We start from the raw sequence: 24,592 nt of genomic DNA, 5'->3' as shown, positions 1-24,592 counted from the left end.
TCATTATAAATGCCCTGGCTTTTAACCTAGCCATAAAAAAACTTTAATGGAGGATGCTTAAACTAATGGATTTTATCCAAGTTGTGACTCTAAGGGACACACACTATGAACAGCCAGTTTATCTAATGTGTTGTAATGGCAATGATTCACACCCTGAGAATTTAAGCATGTGTCAGCTTTAGTAATCAAGATAACATATGAATATGTAATTGGTAATTTTATGCTGGCCATGTCTGAAGACAATGTGAACTACCGGTGAAAGAGAATAAAACAGTGAAGGCTAGCACCCTTGTATGTTCATGACCATAAAATGATATATTGGTCATGTTGAGCACCACCCCCATGTGACATTTTGATAGACAAATGAGAAGATTTCCTGGGATTTTTTTAAATCAATAATATGATTTTAATAATTTGGAAACCATGGGTAGATTGTACCTATGATTTGCTATGTTCTTTGTGGAAATTTTAGACCTGAATTTATTAACACTTCCTTTTTAGCAACACAAAGCATGACATACTCCTGCAGGCTTAATGCCAGTCAAATATATCTCATGATATTCCTGAATTTTTTGAGTTTTAAGACCCTTACATATTGTTCTCTAAAAATATCTTGGTTTGCCTGTAGCCCAGAAATTACATACACCCTTGGGCATTTTTCATGAACAGTTAAAATGCACTAACCTCTTTGCCTGATAATTGCTTTGAAAATTGCATTCATATTTGATTGACATTTCCTGCAAAATTACCTGTATACACTGATAATTTACATTGCACTTCAGTACTCCCTACTGCATAAAGGGTAGCACAGATAAGCTCTGAGGTAAGAGAGATAAGGACAAACTCTACATTTTTGCTGTAAAGTTACATTTGTTAGATAAAGTCACTGACTAAAGAAATGAGTAGAGAAAATGTTCTTTTGTTCTCTTACAAGGGCTGTCACTGCTGCAGCTTGGAGGATAGTATGTTAAGGAAGCTGGTAAACTTCACAAGTCTCCACCTAAAGGAAATCTGTTGAGCACAGCAGCCCTCATGGCAGGAGTTGTAAGCTCTGTTAGATATATAAGCACTGTATTTGTTTTGTAAAGGCCAGAAGACAGTAAGGGGAATCTTGTGCAGTCTGCTGTTAGAACATCCAATAAAGGAATATCTGATGGCAACCAAGTCACACATTGTGCCCAAGTTAAATACTTGGGCTTAACAATGGAGAAAGCTGCTTTGGGGATCAATCCAAAGCTCTAGCAAAGTGGGGAAATGCTAACAGTTAGCAAATGGTCATGATAATATATTTCTCTAGTTGGGACCTCACTGAGCAGGACTGATTTCCTAGACAAGGTTGCTAAAGCAAGAAGCAGCAGTGACAGCAAAAAAAGCAATTTTCACCATCACAGGGAAGCCTGGCCTGAATTCCTACCAGAACAAAGAGTACACAGAGAGCATCATTAATCCTCTCTGGTGAGACTGGACCGTGGCAAAGTAGATCTAAGCTGCTAAAGAAAGCCTACATTTTCCCAGAAATAACAGTACAGACACTGGAGGACAAGTGGATAAAAACAGTTGTGGTAGGATACATACATTTCATTATGACTTTTCCCACTTTTTTATTTTTTTTTCCTAAGTAGCACAGCATCTTCACTTTTTCTTAGCTATAGGGCTATAGTGCTATAGCTATAGCTTTTTCTTTTCCTCTTTTTGGACTTATATTCACAGGTCTGAGTAGGCATATTTTGTAGTTTTTATTTCATCTTTTAGAGTAGGCCAAAAGCAATCCTTTGTTTAGCCATAAGTATATTCATTTTATCTAAAAAAAGTCATAATCTATAGTATGTTGAGATGGAGATATTTTATTAGGGTTTTATGTGCACAGTGATTAGTTGTGAAGAAACCTGTATGATCGGACAACCTTGACTAGTAAAGAATTTTAGCATGCTTAGAAAATTTAAATAGACTGCAATCAGTAGAAATACGTTTTTGTCTTATGTCAAACGTATTTGTTTCACAAACAGTTGAAATGGGCTTTTGCATAAGAAAACAATACCTACTTTATCCTGAGTGTATAAGCACACACACACACATGCACAGACATATATTTGTATATATATATACACATATATACCTACAAATAAATAATACCTGTTCATCAAATCCCTTCTTATCTAGTGTATTCTTTAGTAATCTGAGATAAAAATTTTTAAATGAACTTGCAACCTGCTTCATTGTTAGAGCAGAATTTCCATCTGAGAGAAGATCATAACTTTTTTGTTTCATGAAATCTATGTAGTTCACAGAATCAGAATGTTTGAGATTGGAAAGGACGTCTGAAAATCTTTTAGTCTAACTCCACTGCTTAAGTAGGCTCATCTGGAGCAGGTTGCACAGGACTGTGTCCAAGTGGGTTTTGAGTATCTCTAGAGAAGGAGACACCACAACCTCTCTGGGAGTCCTATTCCAGTGCTCTGTCACCCTTACAGTAAAGAATAGATTAAAGGGAGCCTATTTCCATGTGCATTAAAATGTATGAATTTTTCAGTTATTAATGACCATTTGTTGCCAAGGTGGTTAAACACTTCTCATGTTCTGCAGTTTTAAGCATCTTGCATATTCTCTCATGAATTTTTCATTCTCACTCTTCTGTTGTGGTATTATGTAGGATATACCAGATTAATTTCTTTTGGTGAATTGTTTGCCTTGACTGATATTTCATATGAACTTTATTATTGAAACATTAGTAGCATGCTGGAGTTTTGAGAAGCTTTGTCTTACATATTTGCTATTGGACCTTTTTTTTTCCCTCAATTCATTGGCCTCTTTTCCAGAATTTCTGATTTAACTATTTGAAAATAATACTGCTGGACTTTCTTGAACACAGTGGCTGCCTATCTGTTGCACATCAGTGGCCACCTATTCATCCTTTCCTTTAATAACCATCCAGAATGAATGTTTGTGCTTAAAAAAAACCCAAAAACAAACAAACAAACAAACCCACTTATCGAGGTTTTTCATTATCTCTTTTGATTGTGTAATTACCTGTTGCACAATTACAGCACTGCATTTATTGGAGGTTTCGGTATCAGCCTGTGCCTTTCAGATTCCACAGGATGGCTAAAAAATATTTATGCCTTTGTAAAATAGGTATCTTAGTTAACATTAATCAACTTAGTAAGTGTTTACTAATTTCTTTCTTTTACCTCCATTTCTTCAAACACAGTCATGCAAATAGCTGGAAAAAACTACCGTGAAATAAACTGCAAGTGTCATTTCACTGCTGCGAATTTCTTCACTATAAGAAAGAAAGAAACTCCACAAATGATCTGACTCAGTAAAATCAAACTTATGTTGTTTTGCTGTACCCATCCTGTGGATAGATTATTTCCGTCATTAGAGTTGTTAGCACAGCATATTCATGAACAATAAATATGTTTAAAGCTATTAGCTTTAAACCTGAGTATGTTAGCAGACTAACATACTCAGAGCCTGCAGCGCAGCATTGAAGTTGTATGACTGTTTTAGCTATTTTTTATGAAGGCCTTCCTATAATTCTATTTTATTCTTGTCTTTTTTTAACGATCTCTTCAATGTATATATACTCCTCCCCCCCAATTATTTTCTGTTTAAACTACACAGCATATAATGTTGTTAATGATCTTTTTTGTTGACAATAGTATGTTTAAATTTAGCTTCAGAAATAGCAGGATCAACTTCAGTAGAAAGGCCTTGTATTAAGGATGTACATTGCCCATAATTAGTGTACTGCAATGATTAACATATTAGTAGCCATGTGACTTGGCAGATTTATGTTCCAGTTTTATATACTTGAAATCTATTGCATTTTTAAGCTTGTTTGTTTGTTTGTTTTTTCTATTGGACAAGAGCAGTGCATCCTAAAAAGAGGAAGTCAGGCTGTGTGAACAGTATAATTTATTTACTCCCAACAGCTGTTTTGTGGACCACTAGGGCTAAATTCTGTGAGCAAAACACTGCTGCCAGTGTCTATAAAAAGAAAAGCATAAAAGAAAATAATGAAAAAGTTTTCATAATAAAGTTAGAATTTGCTTTCAACTTGGTTCTGTGGAATCACCATATCTTAATTTGTATATATTAACAGATGAAACTAATGAGAACAGAACTTCTCTGTGCCCTGGCATTGGCCCTCTCAGATATTTAAAATGTGAGAGCTCTTGCATAAATAATAATCATTTGAGTACCAAAAAAAAACAAAACACCTTGTTTCTTAGACATTTGTATATTTGGCCTCCTACTCAATTTCTCTGAAGCCCTGCCTTTCACGATGTTCCCAGATCTTTCCATGTCTTGCATGACAATTCAAGGCAGCAAGAGGTGGCTTAATTTTGGGTAGTCCTGACTTAAACATCAGCTGTGCTAGACTGGTTAATATGGTCATGCTTGTAGGGTTGCCAATTGTTGCAGTAGAGAAGGTAAAGTTCCTGAGTCAATCCTTGCTTTTCTCAGAGGAAACATTAGTTGCTTGATGAAAGAGGTGTTATTTGTAAAGAATAACATATGTAATCTAGCACAAAAGAGCACCAGGAAATTGTCAATTATTCATGTAACACAAGGCAGTATTGATTACCACTAATAACTGAGAGCAGCAGAACCCTTGTAGACTAAATTGTAAACTAAATACACTCTGTCTGTGATGTAAGAACAAAACTATCACATGAATAACAACTTTAGATACAGAATAGAGCTGAATAGACTTTTATTTTCTCATTTATGACTTTAGTTAAAGCAGCAGAGTAAGTGCTTTTGCATAGAAAAGAATTTTAATGGTGAAATTAGAGTAAGAAAATACTTCTTAACTTCCTGTATGAAACATTTGCTGTGATCTAAGGACAAACTCTTGTTAAATATTGAACTTTCCTTACTATTACCTATTTTGGTAAAAGTTATGGTACAACTAGTATTTTATTATTATTATGTTGGTTTTGACCAAGCAGAACACAACAGCAATTCCAATGATGTAATTATCTGTCAGGATTTTTTTTGAAAAGAAATATAGTTCTTTTTGTAACAAGTACCCAGTATGAAAACAAACTAGCAAAAAACAAACAAACCATTGTGGGGATACCAGCTTCAAGGCTTAGTATGGTAACTTTGTATAAATATTCAACTCTAATGTTACAGGTATTTCCACAGAATTGAATGCCAGTCAAAACTGGATGAAGCAGGACACTGTGGCTTTCTAAGTGTATTGAATCTTTGTCCTTCATGCATCTGTGGCAGCCTTCCCCACTGTTTAATTGTATCTAACCAGCTGTACAATTTGACTATTTTGTTGTTATCCAAGAATATATATCAGAAAGTCTCAACATTAGAAACGACAGCCCACATGAAGCCTGCACATGACATCCATCCTAGATAGAGCTGGCTGTGGTGGAAAGCCTCAGGGCAGCAGACGTGTGTGTAGCTCAGAGCAGGAGCCAGGGACATGCACCCCAGCTGTGAGCCTTTCCCCGCTGAGCTCCCTGCAGGTTCATTCCACAGGAACTGCTCCGTGCAAGGGGTGTGGGAGGGTGTAATTACAGCCAGAGATTCTGAGGCTACTATGGTTGTCACTGAGGAATAACAAAAGAGCATGGCTTTTGGGACCTCATGGATCTGAACCTGTCTGAAAGTAATGCAGATAGATAAATAATGAGTATGTTAACTCTGAGGAATAGGAATGGAATGGTACAGGTAAGGAGAATTCAAATACAGTAGCTTATACTTTGATGGTTCACTTGAGATAGTAGATCTCCAATAAACTCCTGCTTTCATTTGTATCATTTCCAGGTTTACATTTGCAGCATGTGTGTGAACAATGGAACAAGCAGAACATGCTCATGGTCTGTCATTGTAGCAGTGTTTTTAGAGTACACACGACAGTCAGCCTAACAGGTCTTACAACAAAGATCACATTATGTTTCGTCGTACTGAGAGTAAAGCAAAGATTAAAGATCAAATAACCTATTTGCCTCTCTGCTACCTGTTAGCCCTTTTAGAACTTTTAAGATCCACAAGCACACATTTATGTGTACATACAATAGAATCCATTCCAGAAAAGAGCAGATACTAAATTTAATGAGGGTTGAGAAGGCAAGTTGTTAATGTGCTGAATTATTCCTTTTCTAGTTCATTTTTCCTAAGCTGCCGTGGGGCTGCTTTTTCCCCAATATTACCTTGTTTCTCCAAATGGATCAACAAAATAGTCATCAGCTCACTCCATCTACACAAAATATTAACAGTATTTTGTGTGGTAACAAGACATGCTATTTCTTAATGCTATTGAATGTAATCTCTGCCTTTGTTAAAGTCAGTGGCTGCTTTTGCTGCTTATATGAAGATACATTTCTACAAGTGCAATAAACAGTAAGATTGTCATGTTTTAAATAGGGGTTAGGACTTCAGTATAACAGCAGTGAAAATAATGACAATTCAGTGATTTAGGATAAATCACAGTGAGAAGCGTATATCTGCAGCATTCAAGATATTTTTGTTACACAAAAAATATGTAGGGGGTTCAAAACAAATGAGACTGGAACTTTTAAAGGCATTGTTAGATTCCACATGGACCTGCTCAATTATTTAGGTTCTTCAGTTTCAATTAAATTTGACTTTGAGGTTCGTTTGCAAATATATGAATGTAACTATAAATAAATATCTGTAAAACTGTGTATCAGTGAAAAGAAAAAAGAACATACTTATCTAATCATAAATTAGTTTTAGATGCCAGGGTGCATCATTTTGCCAAAGACTTCTCTTGTGTGTGACAAAAATACTGAAGAAGTTTTGAGTCTGCTGAAACACTCCATTTATTCCTTAATAGCAGAAGCCTGATTATTTTAACTTAGCTTGTCATGTTGTGAATCCTTGCTCCTTGTGTGCAGAAAGAGCACAGTGCTTTTCATTAAGATGGTAGAAAATTACAGAATAAATTGTCTTACTGATTATAAGTAAATGTGGATGTTTTAGCATAAGCCTACGGGGAGTTCATCCATAAATCTAAACTTTTCCCTTAAAGGCTTTACATAATCTACAAAGGAAGCCTTTTCAGTTTACTTAATGTTTATGGGATTCTGACCTGATTCAGAGTTGCTTTGAAACATTCTTGCTTTCGAAAAAATGATTCTTTGCTGGACTGAATGATGTGAATATTTATTTATGGCTAGATTCTGCCTTTAGGCAAAACTTGGAGTGAAAGCTGATTCATAATTAGCATTGTCCCAGAAGGAGCCCTGGAAGGTGTAGTGGCTTAGGAATAACCTTCAAGCTCAGTCTCCTTTTTCTTCACTTCCTGCTTCAGGGATTCAGTTATTTTAACATAATGGCATTAAAAATGGATTGCTGTTCAAACATGGCATCTAGAGATTATATTCTCCATGTAAACCTACCCATATTAATACAATAACTCTGCCTACACCACTGTATTTATTGTTTTTGTTTTCCTTTAGAATGGGTCATTTAGGATTTTAATGCTTTATACTCTTATTCACTTGCAGTAAAACTGCCTCTAGTTTGACCTGATTTCAGAGAGGCCATATGTCTGATACATATATAGACTATTCTGAAGTACCAGGGTTAAGATTCCGTTCCAGAAATGTCTTTCTCTTTCTTTTGTCAGTTATAATCATTTTGACTGTGTTGTGATCTGATTCCAAGCCCTTCATTAGTACTATTTTACTATAGGGGAATTTGATTTGCCGTGTCATTAAAGGTGAAAGAATAGGAAGAATATGAAGATAAATGAGATTTAATGCTTCTTTTGCAATTTGGAGTAACATATTTTTTGAGGAACAGTTGTACTGAGTGCCTTCATTGGCAACTGCTGCTTTATCAATTGTGGTTCCTCCTTGCTGATGACATAATACCACTTTGCTTTCTAACTTCAGTCTTAGAGATTGAATTAGTGTTTATCTTTCTCCAGTAAATTCTTAATCCTCCCTTCTCTACCAATCACTTCTCACCTGCTTAAGTATTTCAGAGGAGTGGATGTATCCTCTTCATACTGCAGCTGTGCCAGCAAGGAAAGTCACTGCTTTCCACCCTCAAATATAGCAATTTCTGCCTGTGCTTGTGAAGCTAGTCAAATGATTGTCTCCTAACCTATTTCAGTCAGAATGTTTTAGCTTTATCAGTTTAAAGAGTCATTCTTTGTTAACTTGACACATTTTTGTCTGAGATGAGCTCCGAAGAAATCACATGTGCAGTTGAGTTGAATTAGCTTCTAGCAAGAAGGCAGTTATAAGCAGATGACAGAAAGGGTGGGATTTAGTGAAGAAATAGTAAATGCTTTCATGACTGAGAATAGAAGAGAATGCATCTTCACATCTAAATTGAATACCAACTTTAAAAAAATTCCCTTTACATTCAGTTCTTCATCAGAAATAGATATTATCTGTTTTTGTGTACGTGTGTTTGAGCAAGCTGTGTGTGCGAGGTGGAGAGCAGAGAGGAAAATCACCAGGGCTCTGCATCCTCTGCATATACCCATTGAAAGGATAGACAGAATGGAAGAAACATTAACTGAATATAAAAAGAACAGTGAAAATGCAAAGTCTTCAGTGGACATAATTTATGCTCAAATCCTGTAGGAGAAAGAGCAGGAGTGTACTAGCATATGACATCATATTCTCTTTGACAGTTTTTGCATCTTACCCTCATGGCTATTTCTCCATCTAAACATAAATATCAACAAGTATAGGATTAATAAATAACCTAGAGGTTTTTTGAGTATGCTGTGAGTATGCTGTTTATTTTTCCTATGTATAAGCATTTAGAAAAAAGAGTACTTCCCAGGGGATAATGTAAAAAGCAAGTGGGAAATAACCAACTTACTGTATCCTATGACAAGGAAAAGCTTCAACCAAGCATTTAAATATCTGTCATATTTTCAAAATGACAATATTAGATAAAATAAAAAAATTTCCATACCTTTATTCTAATGCTTCTGCTCAAGCTTTAGGGACTAGCATTAAGGCTAGACTAAGAAAAGAAAGGAAGGAATAAGGTGAGACAAAGATTAGACTTGCTTGGCTTTAGTCTTAAATAATTAGGCAAATGGTTATAAATGGTGTGCAATATTTGGCTCTAATCACAGTTACTGCTGCTGTTCCAGCTATTTGAATACTCTGCAGGGGACCAGCTCCACCATCAACCCAGTTTAGCTGCTGCAGACTCCAGCTTGTGCATTGGAGACACTGGCAATGACACTGTTCCAATATCTTCAGCAGCCTTGTTCTCCATAGAAATTGTTGTTTCACCTAAGCTGAAGTCTGGTTTGGGAGCACAGGAGCACAACATCCATACCATGTAGGAAAAGCTTACCCTTAAGTCCTGCTTTCAAATTCTACTTACCACATTCCATTAAAAAGCAAACAAACAAACAAACAAACAAACAAAACCCCACAACTTTTTCCCTAGCAAACAACACAATCCTCTGACTGAACCCATGTATGTATTTTATCTTTAAAAAGGAAATATGCTTATAGTGAGAATGATCCCTCTGATATTTCTCCCCTGGTTTACTTACTCCTACATTTACTATATAATATATTCATGTGATTGGCTTTTCATATCATCCCCAGACCAAGCCCTCCTGCATGTTCTACACATTTTTCTTTCTTATATTTAGGATGCCTTTTAGCTCTGTTTTCGTTCCTGCATTTTCTTAAGTCAGGAAAGTTTCTATTCATGACCAACCATGAATACCACAGAAACATGACAGTTTTAATTAACTCAAGCAAACCTCTCTTGGCCACGGTGATGATGTGGACAAGCTGAAAAAGTGCTGACTGAATGCGATGTGTGCATTGCATTGCGACGGGTTACATCACTAGTCGTAACATGATGTAACCCAACGCAGCATGATGTAAGCGTCGTGATACATTGGAGATTGAAAGGAACATCAACATTCTCCTCTCTCCCTCTCCCCATTTCCAGGAATGTGCTTTCCTTCATGGTCTAGTAGCTACGAACCAATCTCTCTTGTGGGTCCGTGAATGCTTGTGTCTTCTTCTTCTTCTTCTTCTTCTTCTTCTTCTTCTTCTTCTTCTTCTTCTTCTTCTTCTTCTTCTTCTTCTTCTTCTACTACTACTACTACTACTACTACTACTACTATTTCTAAATCTTATCCTTAATTATAAGAATATATTCCCTTCAAATTATGGGCAATGCAGCCTCAATCCTTAAAGGAGACGTTATTTTAATTCTATGTACATATGTAAGTACAGTTGCTCCCTGTCAGTTATCATGGATTTTTGATGAAAATTTAAAAGAAAATTGGTCATGATGTATTTAAAAACGTTTCACAGGTCTGAGGGGTAAAAATTATTTATTCCAATTTTAAATTGTGTAGCCAAACCATAGGTTGAAACACCTTTGATTTGCATTGCCGGTTGCATGGGGGAAGCTGAGCCAGGTTCACGGCGTTTTAATTTTTTTTTTTTCTATTAAAACTTGGTACATTTTTTGCAACATCACTGCAGTTCTAAATCAGTTCAGCCTGTCTTCTGTGTGGATATTAGGGTGATTTGTCTTGTGACAATAACTTCCTATTGCCATTGCTGCTTTCAGGACAGACTTTTTTATGTTCTTTTTATTACTGTGTCCATTCTGAAACTAACTTAGAAGGCACCTATCCTGCAAATTTTAGTTAACCTTAGAAACTGAGATACAATTCTTTTGTGTACTTATGTACAAGTAATTGTGTGATTGACTTTGATGTTTTAAGAAAGTCTATTTTAAGAAAAAATATGAAGCACATGTAATTTTCTAAGGGTAAACAGAGGCCCACATTTTATCTTCTAAAAAAATGATAGTGCTTTTATGATCATAAAGAAAGAACAGAGTATGATCAAATAATACAGCAAACTTTAAAGGTTGATTAAAATCAACAAGAACAAAAATAACCCTTTTGGAAACTTAATTCTAGGATTCTCTGACCCCATGTGAAAAGTAGGTACAGTAACTAGTCATTCTTTGATCCTAATATCAATTTAGCATGTGCTTTTGATTTCACTGCTACCACGTCTTTAATAAGTCTGGTATAAACGTCAATTTTCTCCACAACACCATTAAAAACTGAGGTTGAAAGTGTTTTAGGACCACACAAAATATTTTAATCCTGTTCCTTTCTTTCAAACTGTCAGTCCTCTCATGCATCAGAGTAAGGAACGATAATGGTGCAAGGGACTTCTGTGTGAACTATAGTTCACTGTAATTTCTTCCCAGAGAGTTTGGGGATTTTTCAGTCTCACCATAACTTTTATTTTGAACATAAATCAGTCCCACTTATCTCAGTTAAATTAGACATAACTGGGTGGCTTGCCTTTTTTTGAGTTATTGGTGCCAGCCCTATGGTGTAACATGCATAAATGCTAATAATACTACCAAATGCTAATGAATATTTGGGGTATTTTTGCATAAGGTCTTTGTCACTTTTTAAAAGCATTTATTGATTTTGAGTTGTTTAAGATTAATAGCTTTTAAATATATTCAATTCTTTAGAGGAATTCAACACTGTTTTATCACAGAAAAGTTGGCTTACTTCATACATGAACTCTGTAAAGGGCCAATTCAGCCATGGCATCATTCCTGTTAGTTTTTCTGTTCTCTGGATGTAATTGAGGGTTCTAACTGAATCTCTTCACATACAAAATCATTTTTGTCTTCCAGAATTATAGAGTACTGATGGAAGAATTTACACAGCTATATGCTGTGTAAAAGAGAATATGGATGTGAATGTGTCGTTCCTGATAAAACCTTCTATACGTGGTCATTATACAGTAATATACAATATTAATGTATTATCAGGATAATTTCATGCTGCTGTGCTTTGATATTCTGAGTGTTGCATTTGGCATTTTTTTTAAAGGTTCTCATTGTTATGACTTGAATAATACCCAAGCCTTTTTCTTTGGAAGAAGGAAATTCTTGGAATTTCCTTTTTGGAAATTCTTTTTCTTTGGAAATTTTGTATCATTTGGAATCTAACAATATGGATATGGCTCCAGTTATTGCGTCCAGTGTGCATGACTATTATTTTTTAAACATACTACTTTAGAAGTACATCCAGCTCTGTGCTGTTTACTTTTTATTCAGAAAGAAAAAAAGAAAAGAAATACATCTTGTTTGAAATTATCTCAAACTGGGGCAGGCATTGCTTATCTCCACAGACTGCAGAGTAAATAGCTCATATTTCAGAGACATGTAGATATTTGTGTGACATATGTTAAAAGCCATAGCTCCTTAAGTTTAAAAAACATAGCTCCCTCATTTCCCCAGCTTTATAAACTGTCTTTGAAGATATTCATATTCTTTCTAGCCTTGGCTCATGTAGTTTCTGTGCCTGGAAAATCACACAATATGATAATTCTTCCTTTTTTCCAGATCTTTAACAGAATATTAAACATCAGATTAATATACAGAATATTTCGCTAGACCATTAATCTTTTTCTAGATTGAAAATGGACCTCTTTTTACAATATAACATAGCCTGTGTAGCTTGTTTTTAATCCATGACATTACTGCACGTCTTTCTCTGTGAATAATTATGTTCTCAATATCTCATGGAAAATGGTTTATGAAAGTTGGGGTTTTTTTTTAAAACCAAAATAAATTTTATCAAAATTTTTTAAATCAAGATTCTTAGCAGATCAAAGAGTGATGCTTGTTCTTTTAAGAGAGCTATGGCTTATTTTCTGTGTATGTATATAAATGCTCTATGATGCTTCTAATCACTCTTTTCCTTAGGCTACAGTAACTTTTTGCCTTGATTTTAATACATATATGTTCCTACTAATCTCTTAAAGTAATTTATTTTAATAAGACACTGAGGCATTTCACTGGGAAATCAATAATTTTATTCTCAACCCTTTTTTGAGAATAGCACACTGGCTTATAATGAATGCATCTGAGGGTATAGGTGGTAGTAATCATTCTTCTGACAGTTCAGTTTATCAAAATATGGCTTGCTTAATTCTCTTTGATGTGTCTTTAATTACTGACTACTCTAAGAGAAGTGAATATCGTCTTGTTGCTTCTTGAAAAACTAGACACCTAGAGTAGAAAAAGAGAGTAGAACAAGGTGATATTAACAAGAATTAAGTGGAGAAACTAAAATAGCATTCAATTATTACTGAATATTGAAATATGGAGAATAACTGAAGAGAGCAAGAGATTAAATTAATTTTGATATTCTAGGGTGTTGTCATGGTAAACCCCAGCTGTCTTATTCACATGCTCACTCATTCCTCCCCCAGTGGGATGGAGGATTGTATTGGAAGGGTAAAAGTGAGAAAATTCATGGGTTGAAATAAAGACAGTTTAACAGATAAAGCAAAAGCTGTGAACACAGGCAAAACAAAAAAATCAAGGGATTCACTCACTGCTTCCTATGACCAGGCAGTTGTTCACCATCTCCAGGAAATCAAGGATCTATCATGTTTAACCGTGACTTTGGAAGACAGATGTCACCACTGAACATCCCCCTGCCTTCCTCCTTCACGCCCTGCTTTATATGCTGAGCATGAAGCCATTTGGTGTGGGGTATTGCTTGAGTCAGTTGTGTCTTCTGTCCCTGGCTGTGTCCCCTCACAGCTCCTTGTGCATCCCTGGCCCTCCTGCTGGTTGAGTAGAGTGGGGTGAGAGGTGGAAAAGATCTTGACTCTGCAAGCTCTGCTCAGCAATAGCTCAAACATCCCTACGTTACCAACACTGTTTCCAGAACAAATCCAAAACATAACACATGCAAGCGACTGGAAAGAAAATAATCTCTACCCCAACCAAAACAAGCAGAGGTAGTAAAGTACATATTGTGGGTAGTTAAGCATGATCCTAGGTAAAGTTAATGGACAAATTAAAACATAGTGACACCAAAAAAAAAAAAAAAAAAAAAAAAAAAAAAGAGTGAAAAGAAGAACCGGAATCTTGTAAGGAAAAGATAAGAACATCACTTTAGAAAGCTTAACCATTGTGAAGGAAAAGAATAGTGTCAGAGGATGCAAAAACATGCAAAGGAAAATAGGAAGAGTTGGAAGATAACTTGTCAGATGATGTTGGTTTCTTGGTGTGAAAATCTGAGAGCTACTCTTGAGAGAGGGAACATTATCAATTACTTTAATGATCTTGTTTGTACCATACTGCTGATATTAATGAATTTAGAATCTATTTTCAAAGGCAAGAGTCTGAATCACAAATTAAGGGTTGTTACTGGAATTGCTGCTTTTTACAAATTCTGTAATAAGCTTCCAAGGGAAATTTATTTAGAGACCTGTGAAATGAGATACTAAAATGAAATATGGTAAAGTCAATATGGGACAGAGAAGGGCAATGCCCTTTCATCGCAAGGAAAATTATATCACCAGAGTTAAAATATGGATGACAGCAGGGGTTTGTTTTGAAATGCTAAAATGTAGGAAGTTGTTTACACTGAACTCTATATGCAATTTTGCAGAATGTCCCATCATAGATTTGGTGCAAGAATTATTAAACTTTTTCCAAACCTAATGTGACATGGATTTTGGAAAACATGCAAACTAAAACCACAGCCCTCAGGAATGGTGAACTTACTTGGTTTTATGCAGCCCAAATTTTGATTTGCTTTCTGGGCTGCAAGCCCAAACTGACATCTCATGTCCAATTTTTTCATTCACCAGTATTCCAAAATCCTTCTCTGCAGGGCTGCTCTCAATCCATTCATCAATGTCTCTGCTGATACTGGAATGTCCAGACCCAGGTGGAGGACCTTGTACTTGGCCTTGTTGAATTTCATCGGGATCACACTGGCTGACTGTTCAAGCCTGCCAACGTCCCTATGACTGGCAGCCCTTCTCTTCCATGTGTCAACTGTACCACACAGCTTGGTGCTGTCCACAAGCTTGCTGATGTGCACTCAATCCCACTGTGTTTTTGATGGAGATACTTAATAGTATTGGTCCTAATACAGACCCTTGATGGACACCACTGACTACTGGTTTCCACTTGGACATTGAGGTGTTGACTATTTTTGTTACCAGCAGTGGAGTCAATTCCTAATCCATCTAAACAGCCCTTCCATCAAACATTTATCTCCCCAATTTATCAGCAAGATTGTTGTAGGGAACCATACCAAAGACCTTTCAGAAGCAGAGATAGATAATATCCATGGCTTTTCCCTTATCCCGTAATAATCATGGAAGGCCACTCTATTAGTCAGGCATAATGTACTGATGATTTTCTTTTCCTTTCTCCATTTTCTATGATCAATTTTATCAGGATTTATTGGTAAGAAGTATGAAATTACCCACAGTGGTGCCTGAAAAGCAAAATACAGTGCAAAGGACATTCTCTGATTTTTCCTCTGTTGCTAAAGGATACAGGTATGAAAGCCTAAAAAGAGTGTGAAAACTTGGTAAATGTCACACATCTACAACCACATGCGCATACGGTGGAACTAATGGAATTTGCCTTTTGGCAGCTGTCCAGCTGAGGAACAAGTACTACAAAAATCACCTTTCACCTGGTGCTTTTGTTCCTTTCAAATTATGCCTCAGGAGAAAAACAGTTGGCAGAAACTGAGTGTTCTTTAGAGGGGAGGGAAGAGTTTAAAGGCACAGGGCAAGTTCACCTGCTACACCACGTGGTTTTTGTCAGGAGGCTTTGAGCTTGGACAGGAGGTTTGGTTGGTGCCAGGAAGAAACCCTGACAGATTTGATCACAGTAATCTGGTTTTTTTCTGTGTTTTTAATTCTGATACTTTTTTCTTGTTGCCATTAGTGGTAGGAAAGTTGGCTATGGTGCCTGTATTTCTGGTTTGTTCGTGTAAGCGTATTTCAGTCCTGGTATGACTGACAGAGTAACAACAGCATCCAGGCAGGGGCAATTTTGATGTTGCGCCGATTTTACCTTCAGACAACCTCACTAAATCACTTTGTCGGTGACCTTCAACAGACTCATACTCCGTGGCTTATTTTCCTGAGCAAAACTGCCAATTATAGCTAATTTCCTCAAATAGATGGTAGGTGTTTTAAATTGTAAATTGCACTGATTGAGAAAAGGAAACATTGAGCTTTCTTATATAGCTGAATACAAATGCAGAACTAATTTTTTTTCTGTAGGACTTGAAAGTGCATATAACAACAAATAACATCAGCACATCTACAGTAATATTGCTTAAATAAATCAGAAGAAGAAAAGCTTGACCTGTTCCTTTTCACAAGAGCTACATATATTTAGTCAAGATGACTAGAATTCAATTTCTCAGAAGTAGTTGCATACAAAAGCTGTATCAGTTCATATCTAATTCCATGTAGTTCATATATAATTCCTATGAAATACAAAATTTAACTTGCTTTTCTTCAGATGGAACAGTAAATCATATTATACAATATTGACATTATTTCATTCTATTATATTGTATTGTATCAAACGGCACATGCCATGTCGTATTTACGTTAAAAAGGACTTTTTATTACTTGCTTCTAATTTCCTACTTTTGTCAGATAATTATAATTTATAAACCACTGTTTTTCCTTTCTAAATTTTGAGTAAAGCATGAGCCCAAACACTCATGAAAGGACAAAATGTGAATTATGCTTGGAACATTGCAAAATGGAAAGCCAAAATGAAATATGAGTTCTCAACCAGTTTGTTCATTACACAAAAGATTTTTCCACCAGCACAGATATGTAATCCACAAATTATTCAAAACCAATTGATATTTTCAAATAATGGAATTTAGATGGATCAAATTCTAGTGAACTCAGTGCTATGTTGCTGAATTTTGACTTTAAATCATGATTCTGATTACCAGTTTTGAGGCTAGCTTAATATAATTAATAATTGTATAGCATATATGACTCAAAATGGTCTGTGTTCTGCTTTAATATTGTAAATAAAATATCACACCTTCATAATATGCCAGAAACTATTGCTTTGAAACAGTTAGACTGTTAATAATACAGAATGCTGCAGATTTTGTCTGTGACTTCCCCTACCTCATCCCTCTTCTCTAATATTTTTCTGTGAAAACAACAAAAATCTTACCAAGTTGATGACAAAAAGGTATTGCCAGTTGTTTCAGATAAGGACACTAGTTTCTGTTTTGAAAAGTCATATACATTTTCACTACTGAGTAACAATGAATAAAATATTTACGTCAAATTTATATTCAAGGTTCTATCTTATTTCCTATGCATTTGTTATTCAGTTCTAGGGAAAATCTTTTATGTGCCTGTACTATTTTAAGAAGCATTAGAATAATTAAATATTCATATTTCACATTGTAAAGCTTTTCATCATATACAGCTTGGATCTGATTTTCCCAGAAATAGCTTTATTATATTTTATTTCATTTTTAAAATTTATACTCTTTTAATTAGAAATTTAGTTATTTGATAGTCTAATTGTTTAGTTGATTTGGTATAATTAATTCCAGTAAGATTTTATACATTGTTGTGTGTAGATGGCAATGTCACTAAAATATAATAGAGACAAGAAATCTGAAAACATGGCTATATGTTAAAACCAAATAATATCAACAAAAAAAAGAAAAAAAAAAAAAAGAAAAAAACGCCCAACACTAAAAAAAAACCCCCAAAACCCACAAAAGTTTTTATCCCCATTTGATGTCTCGTATGGACCTTCTGTTTACTTGTAACTAATACTCCCAAGATTTCCAAATGAAAACTAGGGGATCAAAGATCCAGTAAACATCAAAATATGGTGCCCAACTATTATCTATCACAATGGAATTAAATTACAGTTTCACAGGATCCACTGACATAACAAACACAAATATTTGCTAAATTCTCCAGAGGCAACCACAAATTGAACTAGTCTTCAAAATGAAGAATTAAATAGTTGCATCAAATAATTAGATGTATTCTTTAGAGCTGATTATTCAGTTCACAGCTTCCAGTGGTGCCCACAAATGTCCAAAGGCTACCTCATTCCTATTTTAGTTATGACTCCTCTAAAATAATAATAATTTTACTAATACTAATATGAATGAAAACAATATGATAAATGTTAATTCAATTGGGCTAAAATTATTATTATTGGTAATCTTTATTCAAAGCAATTTTAGGAGGTAAAAAGTGTTCAAAAATGAATTAACAGGGGGTGAAATATAAAATTTATTCTTTTTATAAATTCTTTTCCAGGATGAATAAACACAGTCTAAGTAAATGCAAATATTTTCAGAAAAAGAAATAACGTTTAGGTGTTACTTTCAGTAACCATAACTCATGTACAGTATAAGTGTCAGTGTTTATCTTTGTTATAGACTTATTTTTAACAATCTTCTTAACATATATTCCTCACTTTCCAAAAATGAAGTAGATGGGAAAACTTTGAAGTATAGTGGAAACTTTGAAAAAAGGGAAAGGAATCTGATTTTCCCAGTTACGTAACTGAAAGTTTTTTCTTTTATATCTTATCTGAAATAAGTTCTAGCAGTTAGTTGCTTACAGAGAATAGTATAATCAGCATGTAGACCTGCCAAAACTTCATGTAACATCTCTCCTGAGTAATAACTGTTGCTGATATTTTTTGTTAGCTCTTTTTGGTCCTAACAGGTGATCAAAATACATACCATCTATAGAGGCTGTCTAAACATTTTTCCTACCTCAGAATCTGTGTGATATTATAAGTTCTTCATTGAGTTGAATCCATATCAGCTTACTGGTATGGAATAAACTTACAAGGACAGGAACTCTCATATCAATCAAAGATCTAATAACTATTATTAAATCATGGTGTATAATTGTATTCACAACATCCCTACTTCTGAAAAGTGCTTGTGGTGTTTTGTAGAACTATATGGGACCCAAGAGCCACTCTGTGTGACAATTCATAGAGTCCATTTCCCAGTATTAACTTGTTGAAAAATAAAACCTCATTTAAAGCATGGGAAATTGAGTGATGGACTGATTTAATGCACTTACTGTTGTCCAGGAAAATATCTTGTGGGAAGCCCATAATTTAGAGCACGGACTAGTCATTATTTCTCTCTTTATTTGGTAAGAACAGTATTCAGCATACTGCCATTTGTACAATGTCATCCCACTTTAATTGTGCATGGAACAGGTAATGCCCAGAAAGATGCAAACAATTTTTTTTTCAGAAAGGAAAAGGTTGTGCAGTCATGTAACTGAAACCTATAACCAACACAGAGTAGAGTTCAGGTAATATAACAATCCCATATTTTTTATGGAGCCTCTTTTTCAACCTCAGAAACTTTTTTAATAGATTTTTTTGTTGTTGTTTCTCTGAAACTATTTGAAAAAGCTTGTGAAACAGCATATCCTTTTTGATTCAGTCCTTGTTAATGCATGGAACACAAAACTGTAGGGATTTCAGCTGATCTTCCTTATAGTCCATCTAATTATGGCTATCACATAATATCGTCCTTTAATTTTCTTTTCTTGAAAAGGAACATTTCCTGGATATACATTATATATGTATATATATTTCTCTGGAATCCCCATTTTTTTTTGTGTGTCTTGCATCTGGAGTGATTAAGAACATTAAGAATTCAATTATGTTGCATGTTCATTAGTTGAATGTTGCTGCTTTACAGACTTAGCATTTGTGACCCAAAAAGTTTTGTTTTGTTGTTATTAATGGCATTAGAATAATGGCTGCTTTAATTGTGTGTTTTCAGCTATTCACTGATAATTTAGGAATTTTAAAAGAACTAAACACATTTCATTCAGACAAATTTAAGGAAATTTCAGAGCTTTCATTGAGTTTCACATTGCAAACTACCTAGAAAAGTAGAAATTTAAGTTTTAATATTACTGAGGAAGGAGATAGAAGGTAGACACCTTCCATACCTAATTTATGCCTAAGGACTGCATTGAAATCAATAAACATGGCTGTTTCTTGGAGTTATGCACGTTGTTGATGTATTATAACTTAATTTCAACATGATTATGGGAACTGAGTGCTAGAAAATAAAACTGGTTTCTTTCTGGAAGCTGATTAGCTTTCATGTTCATTTATTTGTACATATTTGCTTACATGTGTACACCCACACACAGTTACACACACATTTTGCCATTATTCAGTAAAGAGTTAAGAATAATAGTTATTTAAATCTGGGCAATATGATATATTTTTCTTTCTTTGATTAAATGAACAGATGTCCAAACAACAGGTATATAGATATATTGCCTACCTTCGTGATCTTTCCTAACATAGGGGATCCACAGTCAACTTCCACGTCACTTTAACAAGCTGAAATTCTAAACAATAATTTTCCTCCACCCTATTTGAAGTGTCAAATGCCTCATTTGAGCTTTCTTCAGCTGCCAAATTAGACCTTCTTGTTACAATATGAAGATAGCTGTAGAGACTTGGCCATAGGGATGAACCAGGTAGAGGGTTATGACAGCCAAACTGTGCCACTGATGGACCCCTTTTTATGGGCACGAAATGACTCCAGTCTTGCACTCCAGGTGAGACTCAAGGCTTAGTTATCCCACCAGTCTTAGGAGAAATACTAAAAGGAAATTTTCCTTTTCTAATGATCATTTGAGACTGTAATGAACTGTTGACTTTACCTGATTGTAAAATTAAAATAGTTTTCATGGGATGGGAAAACAAGAGCTTTAGAATTCTCTTAAAATGGCCTTATAAATAAGACATATAACTGAGAGAATAGCTATTAAATCCTGTATTAATCTGGTTTGAGCTGGAAATTTCCAGAAGGTTAAGCATATGCTATGTGAAACTGGGAGGTCATACAACTAATAATATGCTGTGTGATTTCTGAAAACTGAGCCCTTTCCCAAATCTAAATGGGGTCAAAAAGTATACTATGTGACATATGGAGCATATGCGTATAAAATACAAAGAAATGGTATCAGCTTAAGCAGTTGTGGAGGATTTTTTCTGCCATTAGAGGCTTCAGAGTGAATACCTAATATGCAAGCCTGGTAAACTGCATGCATAGGACCTGCCTATACTACATATATGTGATTCATATTGTCTGAATGGAGGAAGATGTAGCATAAATTGTCAATACAACTGGGACAACTTCCAAAACCAGAAAATCTGTTTCCGAATGAGATTTTTATTCATTACGCAAAGGAAATGTGAGCCAGAGGACATGCTTACGGCAGGGTGACTTCTTTATTTGTGATAGCTTTGTGCATGGCATTGAGAACAAATCTGGGAATACAAGATGACTTTATGTCCATAGATAAATGAAATCAACTACTTTTTAATTGTTTATTAATACCTTGATCATTGTTTCAAAATCAAAACCTTTTAGAGATATTTGCTGAGCAATTGTTTACAACTGCATTGCTCACAGACTCTTTTAATCTTCTGACACAGATAACAATCTTTTTTTAGAAGTTTAAGGACAAATGAATTGACTTTTTTTAATAGAAAAACACAACTTGGTTGGAAAATTACAATTTTTGCTCTCTGCATGAGATGGTATGTTTCTGGAAGCTTGTATTTTTGAAAGATTCATATAGTTTTTCTAAGCAATGCTCCTGAGTATTTTAGGTGGTTTTGGAGCTACTAAAATAATTCCAACAATAATGTCTGTTTTCCTCAGTCTTTTTCACTCTAACAGTATTACCCACATGGCTTGTATCAGACATAGTGTGCCAGCAGGACCAGGGCAGTGATGGTCCCCCTGTACTCGGCACTGGTGAGGCTGCACCTCAAATCCTGTGCTCATTTCTGGGTCTGTCATGCAAGGGGAGCATTGAGGCACTGGATTGCTGTTATTGAAAGTGGTGAAGCATCTGACCACAAGTCTGAGGAGCAACAGAGGGAGCTGGGTTAGCAGGATACCTCAGGGGACATTTTATCACTCTCTACAACTACCTGAAAGGAGTTTGTAGCCATATAGGGGTTGGTCTGTTTTTCTAAGTAACAAGGCATAGAGTAAGAGGAAATGGCCTCAAGTTTCACCAGTGGGGGTTTAAAATGGATATTGGGTAAAAACTTCTTCATGGAAGGGATGGTCAGGTGTTAGAATAGTCTGTCCAGGGAAATCATCTAGTCACCATCCCGAGAGAGATTTAAAAGACATAGATATGGCATTTAGGGCCAAAGCTGGGCTTGATTTTTTTTTCATCCTTAATGATTACATGATTTTATGGCTGGTATTCATAGTATGAAAAATGTGGAAGGAACACAGAAACCTGGTTTGAGAACTCATTGATGTAATCCATCTTACCAGATCTCAAAATGAATAAAAAATCCTCTTAAACCCAAGAACTTGGTTACAAAAGTGTATTCCAGTTTCCAATAGGCAAATGATTGTTTCACAACAGGTAGGAGAAACAGCTTTCCCACTCACATTGTAAATAAATACACACTAAACTACAGTAATTTCTTCTCAAAATGGATTACAACGTGATATTTTACATCTTTGAAGAACGTAGAAAAAGAATAAGAGATGTTTCAAATATTACAGATAACCTTACGTCACATACCTTGTTAGGTGATACATCTAATAGCGTGGTGTGAGCACATTTTCAAAATTCTCATTACAGTTGTGTTGTTTTTTTCAGAAGTCCACTGAGCCAGAATCACATTGGGATGCACATTAAAGAGAAAATCCTTGAAATATGTTATTGATGTGTGTATTGAAGATTTTGGGGTGAGATAGTAACCAAACTGAAATGTTTTAGGACACAACCACTTCTTTCACTCAAAAGTACTTGAAATAGGGATTGTAGTTCTAATAACTGTACACACAGATATTGTCTACAGGCACTGCATATATGGGGTGACACTGATTTTGATAGGTATAAAAAATACGTGGTAGTTTTTATATTTGCCTTATGATGATCATATTTTTAATCAAACAATTAGAAGACTACCTTGGAAAACTAGTGTTGAAATTTGTTATATGTATTCAAACTTGTGTCTATATATATTCATTGCCAATCAATAACTATTTCTCATTAATATTTTACATGAATCAAAAATAATTTTAAGGCAAGGTTGAGTACTTAGTTTATTTAAATACAAAATTAACTTTATTTGCATATCACCTGAGAAAGTATTTAACCTTCATTGGGATATAAGTAATTTGGAACAATATTGAATAAAAGGATAAAATGCAGATGGTGACTGAGATTATGAGCCTGCATCTACTACTTCTGAAAGAAATTAGAGATTAGAGAACATCTATATTTCACTGACAGAGATATTTTACCTAGTTAATTATGTACTGGATATATATAATGAATCCACTGGCGTACTTCATAAACAATATCATTTGTACAACAGCATTCAAGATGGAGACTTTATGTGGAGCTAGAGTATAAGTCTCTGCTTTTCACATTTTCACTCACTAATCATCATCACTCCACATAGTGGCAGTGCTTCCAGAAAATGCTTGTAGAAAATGTGTATCTGGAAAACAAAAAGCTAGTGCACTGATCCCAAAACTGTATATATTAAAAATCATAAATACTTTAGTAATAATAAAGACATTCTGTCTTACAGTCATGGACTAAGATTTAGATGAAACTTTGGATTTTGAGGGATATAAATATAGTTAAAAGTAGAATTTAAATAGGCAAATGAAGTAAATAATATTTATTTTAATATATTGTGTCTGTGAAAAATTTTGACTTCACACATGAACCGGTTAAAGTATACTGTTCTTTTTCAATATGTCTTGAAAAGGGACTTCAAAATAAAAAAAGTCAAGAAAATAGCCATTAGCATGCTTAGACCATTTTATTTCATTAGGAGCTATGTTAATTTCAAAGCTAAATTATAAATTAAGTTTCCTATTCCTCTTTCACTCCTCATCAAGTAACGGTCTATATTACAGAGAGTTACTTGCTACAGGAGTAAGCACAGTATAGTAGAATGCTGGTTGCAAGGATAGTTTGGTGTATTTTTACTTTTTTAGTCACAAGACAGAAGTACTCCCCAAGGATGGGGATGGTGAAAACTATGTTTATTTCCTCTTGCTCCCACAAGCACAGGCTATGACATGTATGAGCATAGATGCTGATGTATGTGTGTGCCTCTGTGTGTGTGTGTGTGTGTGTGCGTGTGCATGTGTACACTTCAAAAGTACATTTTAAGAAAGCATATTGAATACAAATTAAAATATATTCTAAGTCTTCTAATAAAGAAATGCAAGTTCTTTATCATGGTAAGTAAATGTTTTCAGTCAATTTCTGTGTTTTTCTAAAGAGCATGAAATGTGATATATTTTGAACCAAGGCTGGTTTTGGGCCAATTTCATGTCTGAGATTGCATCAACTCTGTTTCACTTTTGGTTACAGTCTTGTTTTAAATATCTTTTTGTTCATATGGGAAGCAAGACTAAATTCTATGGAGGTCTTTATGGTTTGTCTTGGTCCAGTCAAGTTGTGCAAAACTCAGATGATCATTTTATTTGAATTAGATCCATCAAAAATTCAGGTGGTGACTATTTCTTAAAAAAGTCTTATGAGGGTGAATAAAATGTTAAGTCATTGAAGAAAGTAAATGAAGGTATTACTTCTTCAAGGTCACAGAACAGAAAAAAAAATTGCATTTCTTATGTAAAAATAATTTGGTGATTTTTAACATACTTTTTTGGTTTATATTATTCTTTTTTAATAGTACATTAATTTGA

The 24,592-nt window shown here is 34.8% G+C and overlaps 1 protein-coding gene across 3 annotated transcripts in view; it reads left to right on the top strand.

Annotated features, from left to right (window-relative positions):
• Positions 1-24,592, top strand: part of NLGN4X (neuroligin 4 X-linked) — a 157,103-nt gene that overhangs the window by 65,210 nt on the left and 67,301 nt on the right. The window lies entirely within an intron of this gene.

The sequence above is a fragment of the Chamaea fasciata genome, unplaced genomic scaffold (genome assembly GCF_029207755.1).
Source record: "Chamaea fasciata isolate MVZ Bird 193981 ecotype frontalis unplaced genomic scaffold, bChaFas1.0.hap1 SCAF_2, whole genome shotgun sequence".
Lineage (NCBI taxonomy): Eukaryota > Metazoa > Chordata > Aves > Passeriformes > Sylviidae > Chamaea > Chamaea fasciata.
Note: the sequence above shows the minus strand (reverse complement) of the source record. Positions and strands in the feature narration are given on the sequence as shown.